Genomic DNA, 12204 nt, shown 5'->3' on the forward strand with positions numbered 1-12204 from the left:
GCAGGCAGGAAGCCGTAATGGTTGTACCAGCATGTTACTTCTAAAGTTTAACATTCATATCCACATAGCTTTTTGAATGCCATTAAAAACATCATTATCTGTTTACCTGTTGTAAAGTTGTAACTATTAGAAAGGATGACATGTATTTCGAAATTGTTGAATTTTCGCTGCGATATAAAAGTTTGAGGGAACCAACATAAACAAAAAAAGTCGGATTATTGATATTACCTTTATGTAGATACGATAGTCAAGCATACTAAGACTTAGATTGAATATGATATATTGTCATATTTTGCTGGTCCTTGGTGGAATGCATGTTTAAATATCTTGCTTTTTCTGTATAGGGGGCGCTGACACAGTTTGTGGAACCATGGTGGTTGTTGTTGGTATAGTTCATTGATTCACAAAGTATTCTGCAGCTTTTGAAGTGGACAGAAATGTTAGGAGCTTCTCACACACAACAAAACAGAATTTACGTGTGACCGCGTTAAATCCAGTAACCTCAATTGTTAGATAAAAAAAACACACACACAGTGTTCAGGAATTGTGATATTGGTGGGTCATGGTGACGGATTTAGGCCAGGGTCTATTTGGATCGGTTCAGAGGAAAAAGGTGGTCCAAAGTTACACTGAAACACCCTTTATGCATAGCGGTTATTAGACACTGGAATGTCTTGACAATTCACGCTACTGCATCAGTGTACATTTGTACGACATAGGCTAGATGTATTTTGCTGGGGTCCCCCAAAAAAGGGGGGGGGGGATGTTTTTAAACAGGCCCAAAGGTCTTTGAGGCGATGAGGTGTGTACTGTACAATGTTTGTGTATTTTTGAGAATGTACAGAGACTATCTTTTAGATGGGGCTGAAGGCAACAAGATTAATTCAACAAATGAACATTCCACAAAAAGAAGATAAGGCAGTGGATTTGTGATGGGGTTGATCTACAGCCAGCTGACTCATCCAGTGCCCAAACGAAACACATTTTACTGTATCAACGACTGATGAACAGTACGGTCTGTGGTTACAGTATGTGTCAGTCTTCGTCTTACATTTTGTTGTGGTCTGTGCTATGGATTTCTTGATACTTCGATTCTTTTTAAGGTATCCAAAAAGCACAAAGCCAATCAAATAACAAAAGCTAATCTAATGCCATCTGCCGGGCACAAGAAAAAAAATTGCGATAAAAAAAAATAGATAAATATATATAATGCTTACCTGCATATCTCCAACTGTGATAATGCGTAAAGGCATGGCATATTTTTGTGTTTAATGAAAGAAAAGTCATCTTCATTACGTACAGGACTTTGCGTTGAAACCCCAAACGCTTGATGCGCAGTTTAAATAGCATATCTGTTGTAGAGTTTTATCAGGGTGTGTCAAATGTGTGCACTAAATGTAACAAGTTATATGTTTCAACGAAATGTTAGACAGTTCATGATGACGTACCTGTTCGAGTTCACTGCCCTCGGGGATTAACATTTATCATAACGTGCATTCAATCGAATGTTTTACGAATGGTTTGATCAGAGGGACCTCTGGTCAAGACGGTGTACTGTGGAAGGCAGGTCCAAAATAAATCTCTCTTGAAAAATGTAATATCCGGTGTGTTTTATGTAACTGTATGGGAGGTATAGTTAATAGTAGTTTGCATTGTTTAATCAGCTGAAACATTGACATTCAGGTCAGTTACGTCACCAAATTTCCCAATGGATCCAGGCAAGGCAAGATTGGAAGGGAAAGTAGGACAGGTGGAACGGACACTGGCACAGTGAGTATTTTTCCAGGTTTAACCGAGACAAAACCGGCGTTAGTTACAAATAAATGCACAAGGCAAAGCCCTATATTTCTAATATGGAAGCATGAGGTAATAGGATCAAGTTATACTTTTATATAACTATTCACCATGTTGCAAAGAAAGTTACCCTGTCTCTCTCTCTCTCTCCGCCCCACTAAGTTACAACCATTCCCTAAAAAGTAATTTTTGCAAAGTTTGAGGAACACAACAGCACTTCACACGGAGGCAGATCTCAGGATACAACAAGAAGCATTGGAAAACTCGACAGGGTACCTTGAAATAAAATGTTTCAAAACCAGGCCAAAAAATTAAATGTTCAGTTCTTCCTTGTCGCGCCTCTGCAACATCTACCAGTGGGAGAAGGTAATGATGTCAGTGCATGAATACAGGCCGTCGCGAAAGTTAATTCGGCCCCCTTGGACAACTTGTGCAATCCTTCTGCGACCACATTTCAGCTTCAAACGAAAAGATAGACATTTTTTATTGTTTTGTGAAGAATCACCAACAGGGGACACAATTGTGAACGTGGAATGAAATCTATTGGATATTTTTAAACTTTTTTAGCAAATACAAACTGAAAAGTGGTGCGTTAGAACATTATGGTTGGCCCCCTTGCGTTAATGCTTTTAGAAGCACATCTTTGCTGTCGATTACAGCTGAAGAGTCTTGGGTATAGTCTACAGTTTTGCACTACAAGAGCACTGTAAATTCTTGCCAATTCTTCCTTGCAAAACAGCTGGAGCTCAGTGAGGTTGGATGGAGAGCGTTGTGAACAGCCAGTTTTCAGTTCGTTCCACAGATTCTCGATTGGATTCAGGTCTGACTTTGACTGGCCATTCTAAACTGGATACGTTTATTTGTGAACCATTCTTTGTAGATTTGCTGTATGTTTGGGATCATTGCTTGTTGGAGAAAATCTCCGTCCCAGTTTCAGGTCTTTTGCAGACTCAACAGGTTTTCATCCAGATGGCCTCTATTTAGCCTGCATCCATCGTTCCCATCAATCTTGAAACCATCTTCCTGTCCCTGCTGAAGAAAGCAGCCCAAACCATGATGCTGCCACCACATGTTTGACAGGGGATGTGGTTTTGAGGGGTGATGAGATGTGTTGCTTTTAGACAAACATATCGTTTGCATTGTGGCCAAAAAGTTCGATTTTGGTTTAATCTGACCAGAGCACTTCTTCCAATTGTTTGTGTGGTCTTTTCCCAGGTGGCTTGTGGCAAACGTTAGACGAGACTTTTTAGTGGATATCTTTGAGAATGGCTTTCCTCTCCTTGCCATCTTCCATGAAGGCCAGATTTGTGCAGTGTACGACTGATTGTTGTCATGGACAGACTCTCCCCTCAACTGAGTTTCTGCAGTTCATCCAGAGTGATCATGGGCCTCTTGCTGCATCTCTGATCAGTCTTCTCCTTGTCTGAGCTGAAGTTTACAGGGACGGCCAGGTCTTCTGCTGCTCCCTGTGTACAAGCAGGTGATAAAGAGAGAGAAACCCATTGTGAGGGACAGTACAGCGCTGACTGCTAAGGTGAGCTCATGTTGCAAGGCTGCTTTGAATCTACTGACTGGTCAGTTTTTAGTGATTCCGCTACTGCGTGGGTACACTGAGGCATATTACTGACTATGTTAATCCGTGTGGACAGCGTATGTCCCTCGCATACTTTCGTGTACCCTAACGAAAAAGGGGATAAACAGTAATGTACGGTGTGAAACTGCATGGAAGGACAGTGGCTTTTTAAATCTGGAGACGATGCTCGTTACAAAATCGCGAGGTACGAGGCTTAGGAATGCAATCAAGTCTGCTAAAAAACAACACCGGACAAGATAGAGCGATATTGCTTCTGAAGGGGACTCTAGGCGCGTCTCTGGCACGGCCTACATGTGGTTAAGGGGCTACCAAGCCAAACCCGTGGCGTACAAACACCTCTGCTTCCTTCCCAGATGACTTGAATGCTTTCTATGCTCGTTTTGAATGCACGGATGAGCTTACTGGCGCCTAAAGTTGGGGATGTGCATGTCAAAGTACCTTCGATGTTGGAAATATAAACTCAGACATATCTCCATTTGTAATCTGTTTAGTATTAGGCCAGCATATCAGGTCAGTCACGGACACACGTAAGTTTTTAAATCTGTGAAAATAGGAAGTGCTGCTGGGCCGGAGTATTACTCCACGAGTTTTAAAGACATGTTATAGCCAACTTGCCTCGTTTTTAATGACATTTTAATGGTCACTCGCTCTTTGTGTAGTTCCAAAGTGTTGTTAAAAATCTATTAGTTCCTGTGCCTAAGAAAACGAGTGCCACTTGTTGATGATATTAGACCCATAGCATGACTCTGTGATTTAAGTGTTTTGAACAACTTGTGAAAACATATATCAACAACAGCATACCTGTCTCTATTGATCCATTACAATTTGCATATAGATCAAATAGGGCTGTGATGATGCTGTATCCTTGGCATTACACACTGTGTGTCAACATCTAGAGGCGGGATAAATATGTCAGGATGTTTTGTGATTATAGTAGTGCTTTAACCATCAGACCCCTCTTAACATCTAAGCTGTTAGACCTGGGCCTCTGCAATTCCATCTGCAAGTGGATACAGGATTTTACTACAGGTCGCCCCCAGATAGTTAGAGTGGCACTACATACTCAGCTGTATAGTGCTAAACACAGGAGCACCCCAAGGCTGCTGTCTCCAGTCCCTTATTATATAGTCTGTACAACATAGATGCTAGGGCAAAAATCCCACTAATGATATGTGAATTTGCAGACGACACTACTTTTGATAGGCTCATTGACAGCAATAATGAAAACACCTACTGGAAAGGGTGTGTAATTTGATCAATGGTGGGCCGGTGAAAATAACTGTCCTAATGTGGAGAAAAACTAGGAGGTCATCAAGATTAGGAAGAACAAATTCACACACACGGTCTACATTAACAACTCTCCTGTTGAAATTGTCAACACGTTAATCTTAGGCATCCATATTCAGACTCCCTCACATGGTCGTTTCATATCAGATGTGCCATAAGAGGCACATCAGAGGCTATATTTTTTGAGGTGTCTTAGAAATATGGTATGTCTCTAATATTCTTAAGGAATCTACCGTTGGACAATTGAGAGTATATTGACAGGTAACATGTAGTGTGGTTTGGTAGGATACTTCACATGATCGAATCTTCTGACAAAGGTGGTCCAAACTGCGTCTAAAATCATCGCGTTACCATTGAACCGTTGCAAACATATTTATGGGAAACGTAGTACTAAGAAGCAACGTAGTTAGTATATGAGGATTCTAGTCATCCTGCACACAACCTCTTCTCCCACCTTCATCAGGGGACGGTTGCAGAGTATCCCACGCGCACATCACGTTTAGGGATAGTTTTTATCCTCAGGTATAGGTTGTTGAATGATAGCGCAGCAGGAGGAGGGCTGGGGTCTGTGTTAGGTCACTTAGCCACTGGTTTATTTTGGTGGTTAAATGGTTTTATTTTTTAAACTATATTATTTTATTGATTGTTTACCTGTTGACTGGTGCTGGAGAGTGCAATAGGGCATACGTATTTTCATTGCTGTGGTACTTGTACATAAGGTGCATATGACAAAAAAAAATTTCTTTTGAACTTTGAACTTAGATTTGCAGTGGTCAATACTCCTCCCTTCAAAATGATCGCGTGCACAGTGCTCCTTGGGATGTTTAAGCTTGGGAACTTTGTTTGTTGTATCCAAATCCGGCTTTAAAACTTCTCCACAACAGTATTACGAACTGCCTGGGGTGGGTTCTTGGTCTTCATGATGCTCTCTCGCTTTCAACAGAACCCTGAGACTATCCAGAGCAGGGCATTCATACAGAGACTTGATCACACACAGGTGGATTCTATCTATCACAATCAGTCATTTAGGACAACTTGGATCATTCAGAGATCCTCGCCTGAACTTCTGGAGTGAGTTTGCTGCACTGAAAGTAAAGGGGCTGAAAATTTTGCACGCACCACTTTTCAGTTTTTTATTGCTAAAAAAGTTTTAAAATATCCAATAGATTTCGTTTCACTTCACAATTGTGTCCCACTTGTTGGTGATTCTTCACAAAAAATAAATTTTATTATCTTATGTTTGAAGCCTGAAATGTGTCAAAAGGTTGAAAAGTTCAAGGGGGGCCGTATACTTTGCAAGGCACTGTATACACGGTGTGTCATTGCAATTCCATGCTTAAAATTCTACGTTCTATAATGAGCGTATAGTATTTTTTTTCTAATCTTTTGCAGTAACACCTCATTGTTACTTATAGGTGCCTAGAATATTAATTACTAATAAAAGTGCTGCAGCAAAGTATTCTTCATCATTTCGGCCACACTGTCCTAACTAACACTCCAGTAATGAGGTTGTATATCTCAGTGACTTCAGCCTATAGGATTGGCTGATACAGGCAGATTGTAACCTGAGCCTAATTCCTCTCATAAGGAGTTCTCACCCTGACTTTCTTGCTTAACCTAATAATGATTCAAGTGTGAGAAAAACATTTCTGGGGTGCGACCAGACGTGAGAGAGTAGATTTGCTGTCAGTAAAGCTGCATGGGAAACACAAGGGTTGTGTGGCAGAGGGGTCCCGATTTTTTTTTGCTGTATAGACGTCAATCAGGATACAAATCTATACTAAACAGAGCAGTAAAAGTGAAAACACTTAGCTGAAGTGTGCAACAGATATACACTTGAAAAGTGTATGCCTTTTATGCTAAAAAGTGTCATTGTGCTATATAAAACCTAACAAAGTATCTAATTGCACTGGGGAAAACAGTATACAGTTGGTTTCTTCTCAGCTCTTTTTCCATTGACCTAGTTCAACTAAAAATGATGATTTGAATGTAGTTTAACAATATTAAATCACGGTGATTCATCTAGTCAGAGGGACAGACAACTGCAGTTACTGCTACTTTACTAGCTAAGCTAATTATAGTTTAGCTGGACTCTGGCGTTGCTTTTTCTCTCAATTATGTTATGTTTTTGTTCTCTTCAGCTCTCTTGTGCGTTGAGCTATAAAACTAATCTTTATTTAAAGGTAGACTATGGTCATGTGAATGTCACTGGTCAAAGGGCAGCCAAGGTGGTAGTCCTGCTTTGCTAGCTAGGCTAGTCGATGTTTAGCCAGACTAGTGTATCTGGTTGTATTCATGTTTCTCCATTGGAATAGTTTCTTGTTTCTTCCATAGCTTTTTAGTCTATTGAGCAATAAGACATGGCATTCGTTTCATTTTATACAAATAAGCCGACTTTCTAATTATCTTAGCCACATGAAATCACATCAATTCCACCAGCAGTCGGAGGTCAGAGTTAGTGCTACTCTGCTAGCTACTTAGCTTTTCTGGATTAGCTTATCTTCTGTTTTCTCCTTATAATGTAAGCTTTAGTTTTAATAAGTGTGGTGTAAACTCATTTGTAGAACATTAACTTGTATTTAGTTTAACTAGAAACTAGAAATTAGTTTGTAAATTAGCTTTGGCTAACGCTATCTTTACCAGTTACTGTAGCCTTAACTAGCAGATATAGTCGCTTGCAGTTTCGGTTTTGACCTCTGTTGTATTCTTAAGACTTCTATATGCTTTATCCCCAAAAACATACACTCATGGTAGGCATAACATGTATTTCTATGTAGTATCCATCTGGTCCATTTTGACTAAACCGTCTGTTGTCTGGCTTTGTAGGAAGCCACACCAACGTTGTTTCTACATATTTTGAAAACAGATTGTCACTTAACTGCAAAAAATGTCAAACCCGGGTCTTAAATCGCTCATTCAAGAGTACCTCTGCATTGGTATGTAATGCAATTCTTTAATGGGGTTACAAGAAGAAATGCTATGTTCCCTTGTTGCAAAAAAATAAAAATAAATCAATCGGAAAAAGAGAGACGTGTGGTCAAGCGGACAATGCAGCCAGAGCAGATAACAGAAGAAGAGAAAACAGTCTTAAAACCACACGGATTAGTTTTTCTTCTCTTTCAGCTTGTCTTTGATTTTCTGAGGCTCATACGTATGTATCACCGCAGGATGTCCTGGGTGTCCATCACACCCTGATGAATTCTCCCTCTGAATTTTTAGGAAGGGACAAAAAAAAAGTAGAACAGCAGAACCGTGGGTGACGATGTAGGTCTAGGAAAGCTTTAAAGAGGCTGTTGTGAAATGGGAGTTACCGTCTTCCTTTCCCGAAGAATTCCCAGAGTTTTTCCGCCCTCTCTCGGCATGTTTCATCCTCTGGGAGGTTTTCTTCTGGTCTTCAGGAGGAATCATGTTGAATATTGACTGCATGAGAGTAATTGTTGGCATGTTTTACATTGCATGCTTAATTTAATCATAAAATACCACCATAAATAATATGAGAAAGAGAAATAAATACTCCATGGACTTTACAATGGATTCAGAAATCTGAAAAATGAAATTTATCAAGTTATTGCTGGTTCCAGCTTCTATATGACGACTTGTTTTTTTCTTTGCTTTGTAAAATGTAATTTATTATTTTGGGGATTTTGGGCTGATTGTCTGTTTGAAGACTCATTAAAAATGGGGACATTGTGATGGCAATTACAACACAAATATTCAAGGAAATAACTGTGAGTCAAGCCTCATTATTATTAGTAGTAGTAGTGATAGAGAATTTAAGACTATGTAACCAAGTTTTCAACATTGCAGACAATAATCAAACTTACAATCCCTTTTGTTCCCATTACACTTTTTCAGGTAATAGGCGTAAATAGCAATACGTAAGGTGATAATTATCTGCCAAGCAGCGAATTAATTAATTAAATAATTATGAAAAAATATACCATCTTCTTTTCAACTACGTTGATCTAAGAAGAATGTGAAGGCATTTTTACGGGGAACTGAATAGAAGTCAAAAGTTGGTAATTGCTGCAGGGATAAAGGTATTTTGACAAATGAGTGCAACAACAGCCCACTCTGTGTTCTGCACCGTCATGAGAACAAAGGAAGGTATGGGTACCTTAACAATCTCTAGGATTTTATTTTGCTGATGGTTCCATCCCGTCCACGTCGTACAGGGCAAAGGCCCACTCCATTCATAGTCTTTCCCGGATGTGAGGTGCAGAGCGACGATGTACTCTTAAAGTCCAAAGTGCCGTCTGCGTTGGTGTCGAAACTCCTGACACGTGCCGTGCGTACGTTGTGGGTCGGCGTTTGGGAAGAAGCTGGCATAGATGCCTTCAAACTGCTGCTTGCTGATCTTCCCGCTGGACCCTCCTTCAGGAAGGACTGGTACCAGGTGCAGAGCGGACTTGAATATTCGTGTTGGATTTCAGCGTCCTGCAGGAGTCTTTTGACAAAGCGCTGCTCTTGTTATCCCATCCTGTAGACTGACTCTCACAAAGGAGACACTTCTTCTTGTCTCTCTGTCTTCTTGCTTCCTGTGGTTGGGGTTAAAACTCAGCGACGTGCGTCGTGTCTCTTGCCTAATATTCACCCTGACCGCCACTCAAGTGCCAATGGGATTATTGTCATCCAGAAGCTGTCTTGAAGATTAAGGGAAACCTGTCACCGCGATGTCACCTTTTCAAAGACACAGTTAAATACTGAGGCATAAGAGGATTAAACACCAGGTGGCTAAAAAACACTGGGGGGCCTTTTATGCCGTTGTAGCTTTATTGCTTAAACTACAATCCCATCTGCCACCCGGGTTTAATACCTCTCTGGATGTTGACTTACATCAGTCTACACATGAAACCTGATTGGTAATGGATGTATCAAGCTAGATTTATAATATATTTATTTCAGTTTTAATATTTTGGTTTGTTTAAACACAGTCCAATAATGCAGTAATGCAGGTCTCATTGCAACAGAATATTATTATCAACTTCCCGTATATGTGTACTAACTAAGAAACCTTTATTGTGCTTGAAGCCTCTTTGTGATGTAGGTGCTCTTCCACAATGAATGGATGAGATTATCTGTGTCTCCAGTGTAATAGTTTCAGGCCAGATTACAAGACCATCTGCTGCGTGGTGCCAAACACACCACGGACTCGCCAGTGAAGGCAATTAAAGTTGGGGTGGGATGGGTTGCGTAATGGCAGAGTGGTGGTAATCCTTTAGTACCACGGTAAACAAACAAGACAGAGGTGTCGCATGTCCTAACGATCCTAAAATCCCCAATGTTGATTATTGTGATGCACTACAATGTGGGATTGGTTAGTGAGGTTAAATGAGACCTATCCCACATCAACGTAGTTCAGGATAAAGGTGAAGGACATCTGTGTACTGAAAGACTGGGTGGCCAGACGTTCAAAACAATACAAAGCCACAACACATACGCACAAGCTACAACACAAATCAAAAGCCACAAACACACACGCAAAAGCTACAACACAATACACACAAGCTACAAAACACATACGCACACAAGCAACACAATAAAAAGCCCAAACACTTCGCAAAAGCACCACAAATACAAATTCTGCCTACCGGTATTAGTCAAAAGCTTTGGTTTTTGTTGTAGCTTTTGTGTTTGTGTTGTAGCTTTTGTGTGTAGCTTGTTGTGTTTATTGTGTTTTTGTTAGCTTTTGTACTTTGTGTTGTAGCTTTTGTGTTTGTTGTGCTTTTGTGTTTGTGTTGTGTTGCTTTTGTATTTGTGTTGTAGCTTTTGTGTTTGTGTTGTAGCTTTGTTTTTGGGTTTGTGCTTTTGGTTGTGTTGTGCTTTGATTTGTGTGTTGCTTTTGTGTTTGTGTTGATTTGTGCTTTTTTGTTTGTGTTGTAAGCTTTAGTATTTGTGTGTTGACTGTTGTGTTGTGGCTTTGTTTGTGCTTTGGTATTTGTGTTGGTGCTTTTGTATTTGTGTGTACTTTTCGTGTTTGTGTTGTGCTTTGTGTTTGTTGTGTAGCTTTTGTGTTTTGTGGTATTGTTGTATTTGTGTGTGTTCTTTTTAGTGTGTGTATCGCTTTTGTTGTTTTGTGTTGTAGCTTTTGTGTTTGTGTTGTCGGTTTGTGTTTGTTTGTATGGCTGTTGTATTTTGTGTTGTAGCGTTTTGTTGTTTGTGTTGTGGCTTTCGTATTTTGTTTAGTTTTTGGGTTTGTTGTCGCTTTTTGTTTGTGTTGTAGCTTTTGTTTGGTTGTTGTTGTATTTGGGGGGCTTTTGTAGTTTGTTGTGCTTTTGTATTTGTGTTGGTTAGCTTTTGTGTTTGTGGTTGTAGCTTTGTATTTTGTGGTCTTGTGTTTGGTCGTTGTTGTGTTTAGTATTTGGTTTGTAGCTTTGTGTTTGTGTTGTAGCTTTAGTATTGTGTTGTGCTTATTGTTTGGGTTGTAGAGTCTTTTTGTTTTGAGGTAGCTTTTGTGTTTGGCTTGTAGCTGTTGTATTTGTGTTGTGAGCTTTTAGGTTTTGTGTACTTGATTTGTGTTGAGCTTTGGTGTTGTAGTTGTAGTAGTATTTGTGTGTAGCTTTTGTGTTTGTGTGTAGCTTTTGGTTTGTGTTGTTGCTTTTAGTGTTTGTGTGTAGCTTTGTGTTGGGTTGTAGCTTTGGTTTGTGTTGGCGGCTTTGGTGTTGGTGTTGTCACTTTTGGGTTTGTGTTGTCGCGTTTGTGTTTGTGAGGTAGCGTTGTAATTGTGTTGTCGCTTTGTGTTTGTGTTGTGGCTTTGTTATTTGTATGTTGTTGGCCTTTGTTTGTGTGATGGACTTTTGTATTTGGTTGTTGCTTTTGTGTTTGGTGTCGCTTTTGTTTTTGGGTTGTGCTAGTATTTGGTTGGAGATGTTGTGTTTGTTTTTGTAGCTTTTGGTTGTGGGGGTCACTTTGGTATTTGTGTTGTGGCCTTTTGTAGTTGGGTCTTGAGCTTTTGAGTTGTGTTGTCGCTTTTTGGTTTGTGTTGTTGACGCTTTTGTATTGTGTGAAGCTTTGTGTTGTCTTTGTAGTTTGTGTGGTGTTGTAGCTTTGTGGTTGGTGTGTAGCTTTGTATTGGTGTTGTGCTTTGTATTTGTGTTGTAGCTTTTGTATTATTGTTGTAGCTTGTGTATTTGTGTGTAGCTGTTGTTATTATTGTTGTAGCTTTTGTATTGGTGGTGTAGCTTTGTGTGTTTGGTGGTAGCTGTTGTAAATTGTGTTGTCGTCTTGTGTTTGGGTTGTCCCCGCTTTTGTGTTGTGTTGTCGCGTTTGTGTTTGTGTGTTGCTTTAGATTTGTGTTGTAGCTTTTGTTTTTGTGGTGTAAACTGTTGTATTTGTGTGTGACGTTGCAGTTGTGTTGTAGGCTTTTTTATGTGGTGTGTTAGCAGTTTTGTGTTGATGTTGTTCGTTTAGTGTTGGTGTTTGTTGCTTTAGTATTTGTGTTGTTGCTTAGTGTTTGTGTTGTAGCTTTTGGGATTGTGTTGTAGCTTTAGTATTGTGTCTGGTAGTGTGTGTTTGTGTTGTAGCTTGTG

The 12204-nt window shown here is 39.9% G+C and overlaps 1 pseudogene; it reads right to left on the minus strand.

Annotated features, from left to right (window-relative positions):
* Positions 1–7701: 7701 nt before the first annotated feature.
* On the minus strand, positions 7702–9525 carry LOC116703244 (S-modulin-like; annotated as a pseudogene).
* Positions 9526–12204: the final 2679 nt, after the last annotated feature.

This window comes from Etheostoma spectabile, chromosome 15 (assembly GCF_008692095.1).
Source record: "Etheostoma spectabile isolate EspeVRDwgs_2016 chromosome 15, UIUC_Espe_1.0, whole genome shotgun sequence".
Taxonomy (NCBI): Eukaryota; Metazoa; Chordata; class Actinopteri; order Perciformes; family Percidae; genus Etheostoma; species Etheostoma spectabile.